This window comes from Scyliorhinus torazame, chromosome 17, assembly GCF_047496885.1.
Source record: "Scyliorhinus torazame isolate Kashiwa2021f chromosome 17, sScyTor2.1, whole genome shotgun sequence".
NCBI lineage: Eukaryota > Metazoa > Chordata > Chondrichthyes > Carcharhiniformes > Scyliorhinidae > Scyliorhinus > Scyliorhinus torazame.
In genome coordinates this window covers 28,837,915-28,851,209 of record NC_092723.1, presented here as the reverse complement: position 1 = coordinate 28,851,209, position 13,295 = coordinate 28,837,915, and the positions used below count along the sequence as shown (strand labels likewise).

General features: G+C 55.5%; 1 protein-coding gene across 1 annotated transcript in view; it reads right to left on the bottom strand.

Moving 5' to 3' along the window:
• The window catches only part of LOC140393517 (membrane cofactor protein-like), a 307,321-nt gene that overhangs the window by 177,808 nt on the left and 116,218 nt on the right, over positions 1-13,295 (bottom strand). The gene's annotated exons all lie outside the window — the stretch shown is intronic.

Sequence of the window (13,295 nt, the reverse complement as noted above, 5' to 3'; positions counted from 1 at the left end):
CAGGTTAACATCGAAAAGGAGGAGGTGTCCATATGTTTTGGGTATGCCCGAAGCTTGGAGGGTTTTGTGAAGGCTCTGTCCACAATACTTAAAACACAGGTGGTGCAGAGTCATGGGGTGGCGATCTTTGTAGTGTCGGAAGAGCCAGGAGTCCAGGGGGCGAGAGAGGCTGACGTTTTGGCTTTTGCCTCCCTGGTAGCCCGGAGACGGATACTGTTAATGTGGTGGGACTCGAAGCCCCCGAAATTAGAGACCTGGGTTAGTGACATGGCTGGGTTTCTCATTCTCGAGAAAATAAAGTTCGCCCTGAGAGGTTCAATGTTAGGGTTCGTCCGGAGGCGGCAGCCGTTCGTCGACTTTCTCATAGAAAATTAAAATGTCAGCAGATGCAGAAATCTAGTTGTGGGGGGGGGGGGGGGGGGGGGGGGGGATTAGGCTATTGTTTCATTGATTGGGGGTGTGAAGAACGTGATAGGAATGGAAATGTTTTATGTACCATGTTTATGTTGCTGTTATTGTTATTATTATAAAAACCACAAATACACTAATAAAATGTTTTTTTTAAAAAAGGAGGTATTAGGTCTTTTAAAAGATATTAAGGTGGATAAGTCTCCTGGGCCAGATGGGATTTACCCCAGAATACTGAGGGAAGCAAGGGAGGAAATTGCTAGGGCCTTGACTGACATTTTTGTATCCTCATTGGCTACAGGTGAGAACCCAATGGACTGGAGAATAGCTAATGTGGTATCGCTGTTGAAGAAAGGTAGCAGGGATAATCTTGGAAACTAGGCTGGTGAGCCTCACGTCGGTAGTAGGTAAATTATTGGAGAGGATTCTCAGGGACAGGATTTATATCCATTTGGAAACAAATGGACTCATAAGCGATAGACAGCTTGGTTTTGTGAAGGGAAGGTCGTGCCTCACTAACTTGATTGAGTATTTTGAGGAGGTGACAAAGATTATTGATGAGGGGAGGGCAGTGGATATGGTTTACGGACATCAGTAAAGCCTCAGACAAGGTGCCTCATGGCAGACTGGTACAACAGGTGAAGTTACACGGAATCAAAGGTGAGGTGGTAAGATGGATACAGAACTGGCTCTGTCACAGAAGGCAAAGAGTAGCAGTATAAGGGTGTTTTTCTGAATGGAAGGTTATGACTAGTGGTGTTCCACAGGGATCTGTGCTGGGGCCTCTGTTGTTTGTAGTGTACATGAACGATTTGGAGGAAAATATAGCCAGTCTGATTAGTAAGTTCGCGGATGACACCAAGGTTGGTGGGGTGGCAGATGGTGTTGAGAATTGTCAGAAGATACAGCAGGACATAGATAGGTTGGAGACTTGGACAGAGAAATGGCAAATGGAGTTTAATCCAGACAAACGTGAGGTAATGCATTTCGGTAGGTCTAACATAGAGGGGACATATACCGTAAATGACAAAACTCTTCGGAATATAGAAAGTCAAAGAGAACTGGGCGTGCAGGTCCACAGACCTTTGAAGGTCGCAACATAAGTGGACAAGGTGGTCAAGAAAGCATACGGTGCACCAAGTATAAAAACTGGCAAGTCATGCAACAGTTGTATAGAACCTTGGCAAGGTTGCACTTGGAATATTGCGCACAATTCTGGTGGCCACACTACCAGAAGGATGTGGAGGCTTTGGAGAGGCTGCAGAGGAGGTTTACCAGAATGTTGCCTGGTCTGGAGGGTATTAGTTATGTGGAGAGGCTGAATAGACTCGGACTGTTTTAATTAGAAAGACAGAGGTTGAGGGCTGACCTGATAGAGGTTTACAAGATCATGAAAGGCATGGATAGAGTGGATGGGCAGGCATTCTTTTCCAGGGTGGAGGGGTCATTCACCAGGGGGAATAGGTTTAAGGTCTATGAGGGCCGAAGGGCCTGTTCATGTGCTGTATTGTTCTTTGTTATTTTCCTTCCTATTCCTAGACATACAGGGTTCTCTTCACATGTTTCTCCTACATTTAGCCTTAAAGGGGACATGTTGGACCTGTATTCTGGCCAATTCCATTTTGACCCCCCCCCCCATTTTTCTGCTGTAAATTTACCCAGAAGTAGCTGTTCCCCATCTACTTTAACCAGATCCTGTCTTATTTTAATAAAATCAGCTTTCCCCCATTCCAAAACCCTTTTTTGCAGACAATCCTTTTCCTTTTCCATGACACTTAATACTTTCAGTGTTGTGATTGCTATCATTAAAATGCTCACCCACTGCAACCTTGATCACCTGTCTGGCTTCATTGCCCTGAACTTGGTCCAGCACTGCACTATCCCTTGTTGGGCCTTCAACATGTTGACATAAAAACTATCTTGAATACATTTCAAGAAATCTGCTCTCTTTCTAAATCCTTTGCACTGTATCTATCCCAATCAATATTCGGAAAGTTGAAATCACCTAATATAATGACTCAATTATTGGTTTTGCACACCTCAGCGAATTGTCTACAATGCAAATCTTCTCCTCTGCTGTCCACTGACTATTTGATGATCTATAATACAATCCCAGCAGTATGACTTCCCCCATTTTATTTGTAAGGTCTACCCATAAAGCCTCATTCGAAGACTCTTCCAAGATATCGTCCCTCCTTACTGCAGTAACAGATTTCTTAATTAATAATGCAACACCACCTCCTCTTTGACACGCTCCCTTGTTCCACCTGAAGATAGTGTACTCTGGAATATTGAGTTGCCAGTCCTCCTCCTCCCTCAACCACATCCCTGTGATGTCAACAACATCACAACTCCACATGTCAATACATGCCCTTAATTCGTCTGTCTTACCTATGATAGTTTTAGCATTTAAATAGAGGCCATCCAGCGTTGCCTTACTTCCTTGAAACTCAGCATACTGTGTCCCTACTGCATTAACATTCTGTGTTCCCTCCCCTGCTGAACTAGTTTAAATCCCTCTCAACAGCATTACCCACAAGGATATTTATTTCAGTCTGATTCAGGTGCAGACTGTCCCACTTGTACAGGTGCACCTTCCTCAGTGACGATCCCAGTGATCCAGGGATCTGAACTCCTCTCTCCAGCACCAACTCTTGAGTCACGCATTCATCCCATTCTCATCTTTCTATACTTGCTAGCACGTGGCACTGGGCGTGATCCCGAGATGACAACCTTTAAGGTCTTGCTCTTTAGTCTACACCCTAGCTCTCAAAATTTTTTAATGCAAGGTCTCATCCCTCATTCTGGGCGGGATTCACGCCAGCCCCCGCCGATTCTCCGACCCGGCGGGGGGGGTCGGAGAATCCCGCCCCTGCCGGCCGCCGAATTCTCCGGCACCGGCGGCGAGCCCCCCCGCCCCCCGGCGATTCTCCAGCCTGCGATGGGCCGAAGTCCCACTGCTGTCATGCCAGTCCCACCGGCGTGAATCAAACCACCTACCTTCCCGGCGGGACTGGCAGCGCGGGCGGGCTCCGGGGTCCTGGGAGCGATCTGGCCCTGAGGGGTGCCTCCACGGCGGCCTGGCCCACGATCGGGGCCCACCGATCCGCGGGTGGGCCTGTGCCATGAGGGCACTCCTTTCCCTCCGCCTGGGCCACAGCCTTCACCATGGCCGACGCGGAAGAGACCCCCCCCCGCTGTGCATGCGCGGGGATGACGTCAGCAGCCGCTGACGCTCCCACGCATGCGCGGACTTCCACCGCCCAGCGAAGTCCTTTTGCCCCCGCTGGTGTGGGGCCAAAGGCCTTTCCAGCCGGTCGGCGGTGCGCCAACCACTCCGGCGCGGGGCTAGCCCCTCACGGTGAGGGCTTGGCCCCTAAAGTTGCGGAGAAATCCGCACCTTTGGGCCGGACCGACGTCGGAGTGGTTCCCGCCTCTCCATTCCGCCGGGACCCCCCGCCCCGCCGGGTAGGGGAGAATCCCGGCCTCTATCTATATCACTGGAACCAATGTTTACCACAACCTCTGTCATATCACTGGATAAAATCAAATTACTGCATATCACCCCCCCTTCAGGGTGCCCTTCTTCACAGCAGTTGCTTCTTTGCTTCAGCTCCTATCACTCTGTGTTTTAAAAAAAAGTCACTTCACTATCAGATACTATGTCCTCATGCAAAAACTGTCACTTGTTTTCAAAGGTTTCTATTTGAATTTCTCTCCCATTTTCACAGGATCACATGGGCCCTTATCCAATCAGAGATGCACGGTATGATTACCATCCCGCTTTTCCGAAAATTCTATTTCATCTTAAGTTAAAGAAGGCATCTAAAACATAACCGATCTTGTAAAGTTCAACATTCGTAATACGATGAAATTTTTAAAACAAGTGGCACTTTTCACTATGATATAAAATAGAAGACTCAGTTTGATTACCAGATTTCAAAGTTGTATGGATAGCAGATATGGGTTCCAATGTAATAGAATAATTAAATACAGGCAGAATGAGGACAAGAGCACCTTCAGCAAATCTGGCTATTACAGCAAAATACAAATGTGGAACAACAATAGTTCACACTGGTCTGAGACTGTTCACCTACTCCGTGTGGAAAGGGATTCACTTGGTCGTTTAAACTTTTGACTCATCAGTAAGTTCACACTGCACAGAGGATGTGTGTTTGTCTGTGCGCGCGTGTGTCTATGAGCGTGTGCCTGTGTGTGTAAAAGGATTTGCTCCTCATCACAACGTTAAAATTGTCAATGACAAAGTGGAGAGTGTCTGAACACCTTCCTGTCTGGAAATACATTTTCTGATAATGGATATCATATTATTCAGAGATCCTGGAATTTATTTCAAATTGTTACAAAGTGTTGCTCCCTAAAAGCTAAATATACTTTGCGTTTTTACAGAATTATCTGTATCACTTAATACAAATTCGGAAACTAAGAACAATGAGACATTGGTTTAATGTTTTTATATATTTTACGCAACCCATTACAGACAGAGACCATGAGATTACTGGATTCTGATGTGAGGGTTCATCAGAAAGAGTTGTGCGCACGTTATTCTAATCTGATCAATCTGGTTGAAGGTAGACCTGGCCAGGAACACTGAGCTTTTGTGTATTGATCCTTTTTGACTTTAGTAATGTCTTGTTAACTTGTTTATTGATCCTTTTTGACTTTAGTAATGTCTTGTTAACTTGTCAGCACACTCTGGTTATTTGTTTATCAAACTGGAACATATGAACTCGTTAATTTGTCTTGGTTGGGCGGCATGGTAGCACAGTGGTTAGCACTGCTGCTTCACAACTTGGGTCACTGTCCGTGTGGAGGCTGCACATTCTCCCCGTGTCTGCATGATTTTCCTCTGGGAGCTCCGGTTTTCTCCAACTAGTCCCGAAAGATGTGTTTTGGGGCAATTTGGACATTCTGAGTTTTCCCTCCATGTAGCTGAACAGGTGCCAAAGTGTGGTGACAAGGAGCTTTTCATGGTGACTTCATTGCAGTGTCAACCTACTTTTGACAATAAAGATTATTATATTACAATAATGAATGACACTCAAGGTGCCATTGTGTGATAAACTGCAGTAAACAAAGTGAACATAATAAAGATAATTATAACTTTGAACAAATTATACTGGACACAAGTAGCTTTAATTCCATGATGGATGTGTCAGATGAGAATTCCTTTAATTGTGCAGCACTGGATAGTGCTTGCACTTCAACTGCATGTGGAACAGATTGGTGAAGATATTGGGCGAAATTCTCCGTTATCGGCGGAAACTCCGCCGATCGGCGCAAAAAACGGCGCAAATCCCACTTGCGTCACGTCATAAAAATGGGCCGATAGTCTGCGGCCCGAAATGAGCTATCCTGGGGCCTTCCGTGCAGGCGGCGTCTGTGGCCCAGGAAATGGCTGCCCTCTCACAGGAGGCCATGAGCCAGTGCCAGCGCCAGATGGCAGAGGCGCTCAACGCCATAGCCCAGTCTCAGCAGGCCATGGCCCAGTCTCAGCAGGCCATGGCCCAGTCTCAGCAGGCCATAGCCCAGTCTCTGCAGGCCATGGCCCAGTCTCTGCAGGCCATGGCCCAGTCTCAGCAGGCCATCGCTGAGGGCATCGGCGCCAGTGGCCATGTGCGAGCTGGCGTCGCACTGTCGCAGACAGGGATCGACAACCCCCTGGGCTCCATGGCTGCAAACCTGCAGACCCCTGTCGATACCAGCACGGGCCTCCAGGACTGGCAGCGCCAGATGTCGGGGGCGCGTCGGATGGCCAGTCCGTTCGCATCCCCCACCCATGTAGAGGCCTGGGGGCCATCGGGCACCCCGAGGGAGGAGGAGGTGGTGTGGTCCGTCCCGGCTCCCTCTGTAGGGGAGGTCCCGGTACACCGCGACACCTCGGACTCCCCCCTTCCGTCCCAGGTGCATCGGGTGGGCAACGGGCAGGACAGGCTGGCAGCTCGCCATCCCAGTCGCCCGGGCCGCAGCCTGGCCCATCTAGGCCAGGACGCCTCAGGAAACGGCCACCAAAGGGATCCGGTGTCAGAGGGCAGGAATCACAGGAGTCCACCTCCAGTTCTGCTGTACCGTCTGGGGAACCACGTAGACGTAGTCAAAGGGCCCGTAAGGCCAAACAATTAGCCACTGAGTAAGTTGGCACGGGTGCAGGGCACAGATGAGTTTTAGGGGCTAGGGCACGTGCATGAACTCCTTTGGTTATTAAAGTCAATGTTACACCTACCGAAGCTGCCTTTGTGCTCTGTCCAAAGTGTGCGGGCGTGTCATGTACGTTGAGCGCAAGTGTGTGTGTGACGGGTGGTCTTACCTCAGCCCCAGGTGAGTGGCCCCCTTCCCCTGGGCCGCCATCAACATCCCCCGGGCAGAGGACGGGACCGTGCGCTGCAGTGTCACAGCCGCATGCAGGGATGGTCCGGGTGGATGGTGGTACTGTGGCCATGGGTCAGACATAGTCCAACGATGTAGAGCCAGGAGCTCATCGGAGGCGGGTTGTCATCATCCTCCATGGCCTGCGATAGACACGCGTCCACCCGCAACTGGGTGAGCCCGGCCCGTTGTGCCGCCGGTGGATCGGCAATTGGGGGTGGGGGGGTGGTGTGCATGCGGGTGGGGTGTGTGGGGTTGGGGAGGGGGGTGAGGGTGCTGGGTGGGTGGATGGGTGGGGGGTGTGGGTGGTCGGCTGTTGTCATGGTGTGCGGTCTGTGGCCATACTACCCGATTCCCACGCCCATCTAGTCAGTGAAGCGGGCGTCTATCAGTCTGTCCCGTGCCCGCTGGGCCAGCCGGTAACGGTGGACAGCCACCCGCCTGTGTCTACCCCGTCTGCCCTGACCATTGCCCCCATCCCCCTCATCTGGGGAGGACTGCGCCTCTTCCTGCTGCTCCTCCACTCCGCCCTCCTCTGCCTGCGGCACATCGCCCCTCTGCTGGGCTATGTTGTGCAGGACGCAGCACACCACAATGATGCGGCCGACCCTATCTGACCGATACTGGAGGGCGCCCCCAGAGAGGTCCAGGCACCTGAAACGCATCTTCAGCACGCCAAAGCACCTCTCTAGGACTCCCCTTGTCGCTACATGGGCATCATTGTAGCGGTTCTCCGCCTCATTGCGTGGCCTCCGTATAGGCGTCATCAGCCACGATCGCAATGGGTAGCCCCTGTCGCCCAGCAACCAGCCCCTCAGCCGGGGTTGGCGTCCCTCGTACATGCCGGGGATGGATGACCGCGACAACACAAATGAGTCGTGTACACTGCCTGGGTGACGGGCGCAGACGTGCAGGATCATCATGCGGTGGTCGCAGGCCACCTGTACGTTCATTGAATAGGTCCCCTTCCTATTAGTGAACACGGCCCTGTTCTCTGCAGGTGGCCGCACGGCGACGTGCATCCCATCGATCGCGCCCTGGACCATGGGGAACCCGGCAACGGCAGAGAAGCCCACGGCCCGGGCATCTTGGCTGGCCCGGTCCACGGGGAAGCGGATGTAGCGGTGCGCCATGGCATAAAGGGCATCTGTCACTGCCCGGATGCACCGATGCACCGATGTCTGCGATATGCCGGACAGGTCCCCACTCGGTGCCTGGAATGACCCCGTTGCATAAAAGTTCAGGGCCACCGTAACCTTGACGGACACGGGGAGAGGGTGTCCCCCGCCAGTGCCACGCGGTGACAGGTGTGCCAGCAGGTGGCAGATGTGTGCCACGGTTTCCCGGCTCATCCGGAGTCTCCTCCTGCATTGCCGGTCCGTGAGGTCCTGGTATGACTGCCGGGGCCGGTACACACGGGGCGCCCTCGCGTGCCTCCGTTGCCGTGGGGCCACGACGTCCTCCTCCCACTCCTCGTCCTGTCGGTCAGGTGTCCCTCCAGCCTGGGCGGCTGCCGCCTGCCCCTCAGCGGAAGCCTGCGCCGCCTCTCTGGCACGCTCCTCCTCCTCCTCCTCCTCATCCAGGGCAACATAGACATGAGCGGCTGCCACCACGGCGGCCAACATCGCTGGATGGTCTGAAAACATGACGGCCTGGTGGGGGGGAGGTGAACGACGACATGTCATCATTGCCCATATCCCCTCCTCCCCCCAGCCAGGTGGCATGGACCGCATGGGTCCAACTGTTGGAGGCTGGCACCTGGCCAGGTGGACCAACTCATTTGCCCTCCCATCACCCACCCCAGTACGGATCCCCCCCCCAACCTCCACCCCAGCATGGACCCCCGCCCCAACCTCCACCCCGGCACGGACCCCCTCCCCAACCCCCAACCTCCACCCCTGCACGGACCCCCCCCCCAACCTCCAACCCGGCATGGACCCCCTCCCCAACCTCCACCCCAGCACGGACCCCCCCCCCCAACCTCCACCCCAGCACAGACCCCCCCCCAACCTCCACCCCGGCACGGACCCCCTCCCCAACCCCCAACCTCCACCCCAGCACGGACCCCCCCCCAACCTCCACCCCGGCACGGACCCCCTGCCCAACCTCCACCCCAGCACGGACACCCCCCCCAACCTCCACCCCGGCACGGACCCCCTCCCCAACCTCCACCCCAGCATGGACCCCCCCCCCCCCAACCTCCACCCCGGCACGGACCCCCTCCCCAACCTCCACCCCGGCACGGACCCCCTCCCCAACCTCCACCCCAGCACGGACCCCCCCCCCAACCTCCACCCCGGCACGGACCCCGTCCCCAACCCCCAACCTCCACCCCGGCACGGACCCCCTCCCCAACCCCCAACCTCCACCCCAGCACGGACCCCCCCCAACCTCCACCCCGGCACGGATCCCCTCCCCAACCCCCAACCTCCACTCCAGCACGGACCCCCCCCCCAACCTCCACCCCGGCACGGACCCCCTCCCCAACCCCCAACCTCCACCCCGGCACGGACCCCCTCCCCAACCTCCACCCCGGCACGGACCCCCTCCCCAACCTCCACCCCAGCACCGACCCCCCCCCAACCTCCACCCCGGCACGGACCCCCTCCCCAACCCCCAACCTCCACCCCGGCACGGACCCCCTCCCCAACCCCCAACCTCCACCCCAGCACGGACCCCCCCCAACCTCCACCCCGGCACGGATCCCCTCCCCAACCCCCAACCTCCACTCCAGCACGGACCCCCCCACCAACCTCCACCCCGGCACGGACCCCCTCCCCAACGCCCAACCTCCACCCCGGCACGGACCCCCTCCCCAACCTCCACCCCAGCACGGACCCCCTCCCCAACCCCCAACCTCCACCCCAGCACGGACCCCCCCCCAACCTCCACCCCGGCACGGACCCCCTCCCCAACCCCCAACCTCCACCCCAGCACGGACCCCCCCCCCCCAACCTCCACCCCGGCACGGACCCCCTCCCCAACCCCCAACCTCCACCCCGGCATGGACCCCCTCCCCAACCTCCACCCCAGCACGGACCCCCCCCAACCTCCACCCCGGCACGGACCCCCTCCACAACCCCCAACCTCCACCCCAGCACGGACCCCCCCCCAACCTCCACCCCGGCACGGACCCCCTCCCCAACCTCCACCCCAGCACGGACCCCCCCCCCCAACCTCCACCCCGGCATGGACCCCCTCCCCAACCTCCACCCCAGCATGGACCCCCCCCCCAACCTCCACCCCGGCACGGACCCCCTCCCCAACCTCCACCCCGGCACGGACCCCCTCCCCAACCTCCACCCCAGCACGGACCCCCCCCCCAACCTCCACCCCGGCACGGACCCCCTTCCCAACCCCCAACCTCCACCCCGGCACGGACCCCCTCCCCAACCCCCAACCTCCACCCCAGCACGGACCCCCCCCAACCTCCACCCCGGCACGGATCCCCTCCCCAACCCCCAACCTCCACTCCAGCACGGACCCCCCCCCCAACCTCCACCCCGGCACGGACCCCCTCCCCAACCCCCAACCTCCACCCCGGCACGGACCCCCTCCCCAACCTCCACCCCGGCACGGACCCCCTCCCCAACCTCCACCCCAGCACGGACCCCCCCCCAACCTCCACCGCGGCACGGACCCCCTCCCCAACCCCCAACCTCCACCCCGGCACTGACCCCCTCCCCAACCCCCAACCTCCACCCCAGCACGGACCCTCCCCAACCTCCACCCCGGCACGGATCCCCTCCCCAACCCCCAACCTCCACTCCAGCACGGACCCCCCCACCAACCTCCACCCCGGCACGGACCCCCTCCCCAACCCCCAACCTCCACCCCGGCACGGACCCCCTCCCCAACCTCCACCCCAGCACGGACCCCCTCCCCAACCCCCAACCTCCACCCCAGCACGGACCCCCCCCCCCAACCTCCACCCCGGCACGGACCCCCTCCCCAACCCCCAACCTCCACCCCAGCACGGACCCCCCCCCCCCAACCTCCACCCCGGCACGGACCCCCTCCCCAACCCCCAACCTCCACCCCGGCACGGACCCCCTCCCCAACCTCCACCCCAGCACGGACCCCCCCCAACCTCCACCCCGGCACGGACCCCCTCCACAACCCCCAACCTCCACCCCGGCACGGACCCCCTCCCGGCACTCCCCCGGAGCCCAGCCTACTCTAACCACCCCCCCCCCCCCCCGCCGCACACACACACAAGCCGAGACACACCTCTCCTCACGCAATCAGTCTGCGGCCACGCCATTTCCTGCCCAGAGCCAACCCCCCAGGCCGTCACTCACCTCCTCGCTGATCGGCGTGAGCCTGGAGCACCGGGTCACGCCGATGAAAAGGAGGTTTGATTGACGTCGACGTGAACGGTCAACACGTCGACGGGACTTCGGCCCATCCGGAAGGGAGAATATCGGCAGGCCGAAAATCGGCTGCCTTGCGCAGACCCGTGACAGTCTCCGCGGCAGCGGCGCCATTAACGCCCCGCCGACTTTTCTCCCTTCGGAGACTTCGGCGGGGGCGGGATTCACGGCGGCCAACGGCCATTCTCCGACCCGGCGGGGGGTCGGAGAATGACGCCCATTATATTGATTCACTAAGTAGGAACCATTGGTGCAAGGTTAAGGATGAAAAATACTACTTGCTTACCTTTGAAAATAAATGACAACAATTTACAGTCACCTTGAAGTAGAAAAGATGTAACAACCACACGGTTGACAGTTTTGACAACAGATATGTTGAGGCACGGATAAAGATGGGCAAAGTTGCAGAAGTGAAAGTAGGTGGTCTGCGCAGTGGCACAAACACGTGACTGAAATTTCATCTGAGTCAAATACGACAACAAGGTTGTGAGCAGTCTTGTTCATCCTCAGACAATGGTCAAGGAGAGGGATGGAGTTTGGATGGAGCAAGGAATGGAGATTGTTGTGAGCACTGAAGATAATGAACTCAGTCTTCCCAATATTTAACTGGAGGGAACTGCTGCTTATATTGTACTAATCTTCAGTTATGCAATCCGATAATATAGTGACATTTTTAGAATTAAATGAACTGGTTGTGAGGTAGAGTTGTGTGTTGAAACTGTGCTTCTAGCCGATGTAGCTGGGGGCAGAATTGGATGGCAATTTTGGGGCGGACTAAGGATGAATCGGTTCTTCCCGGGGTGGATGACCAATGTGTGCGCTGTGCTGCGACCCCTGTGAATCATACCCACATGTTATGGGCATGTCCGAAGCCCGTGGGTTCCTGGAGGAGGGTCACCGAGATACTGTCAAGGGTTTGGGGAAAGAAAGTAACACTGAGTGAGTGGGTAGCAATCTTTGGAGATTCTGATGATCCGGGTGCTCTGGTGGGGAGAGAAGCTGACCCAGTTGCCTTCACCTCCCTGCTAGCCAGAGCAGGATCTTAGTTGAGTTGACTAGATTCAGAGTCGCCAATGGTTGGGACCTGGGAGATCTCGGCGATGGTGGCGAACCCAATTGTCCGGGCATCCTGGTGGGCTCAGTCCATATTGAAATGGATGTATTGTGCAGACTGTGCATATAGGGCCTTCGTGATGGCACAGATGAACCTGTACATCGAGCTCTGTGAGATCCCCGACAGGTCCCCACTTGATGGCTGGAAGTAGCCCGTCGAGTAAAAGTTCAGGCCGATCATAAGTCACAGGAGCAGAATTAGGCCACTCGGTCCATTGAGTTTGCTCCGCCATTCAATCATGGCTGATATTTTTCTCATCCCCATTCTCCTGCCTTCTCCCCATAACCCCTGATTCCCTTATTGATCAAAAACCTATCTATCTCTGTCTTAAAGACGCTCAGTGATTTGGCCTCCACAGCCTTCTGCGGCAAAGGGTTCCACAGATGCACCATCCTCTGGCTGAAGAAATTCCTCCTCATCTCTGTTTTAAAGGATCGTCCCTTTAGTCTGAGATTGTGTCCTCTGTTCTAGTTTTTCCTACAAGTGGAAACATCCTCTCCATGTCCACTCTATCCAGGCCTCGCAGTATCCTGTAAGTTTCATTATAATCCCCCCATATCATTCTAAACTCCAACGAGTACAGACTCAGAGTCCTCAACCGTTCCTCATATGACAAGCTCTTCACTCCAGGTTCTTGTGAACCTCATCTGGACCCTTTCCAAGGCCAGCACATCCTTCCTTAGATACGGCACCCAAAACTGTTCAGAATACTCCAATTGGGGTCTGAACAGAGCTTTATATAGCCTCAGAAGTACATCCCTGATCTTATATTCTGGCCCTCTCAACATGAATGCAAACATTGCATTTGTCTTCCTAACTTCCTCACCTGCACGTTAACTGCTTTATTACTCTTCTGTAGAATGTTATGATATACTACTGAATGTACTATATGTTCCTCAATGCTATTGCTGATGAGGTTTTCTGAATCTTGATGAAAAAGACTCAAAGTCGTTCAGTAGTAACAAAAGATTTATTGAGTAACTAAAACAATAATTTTATGAGTTCTTTACTTTAAT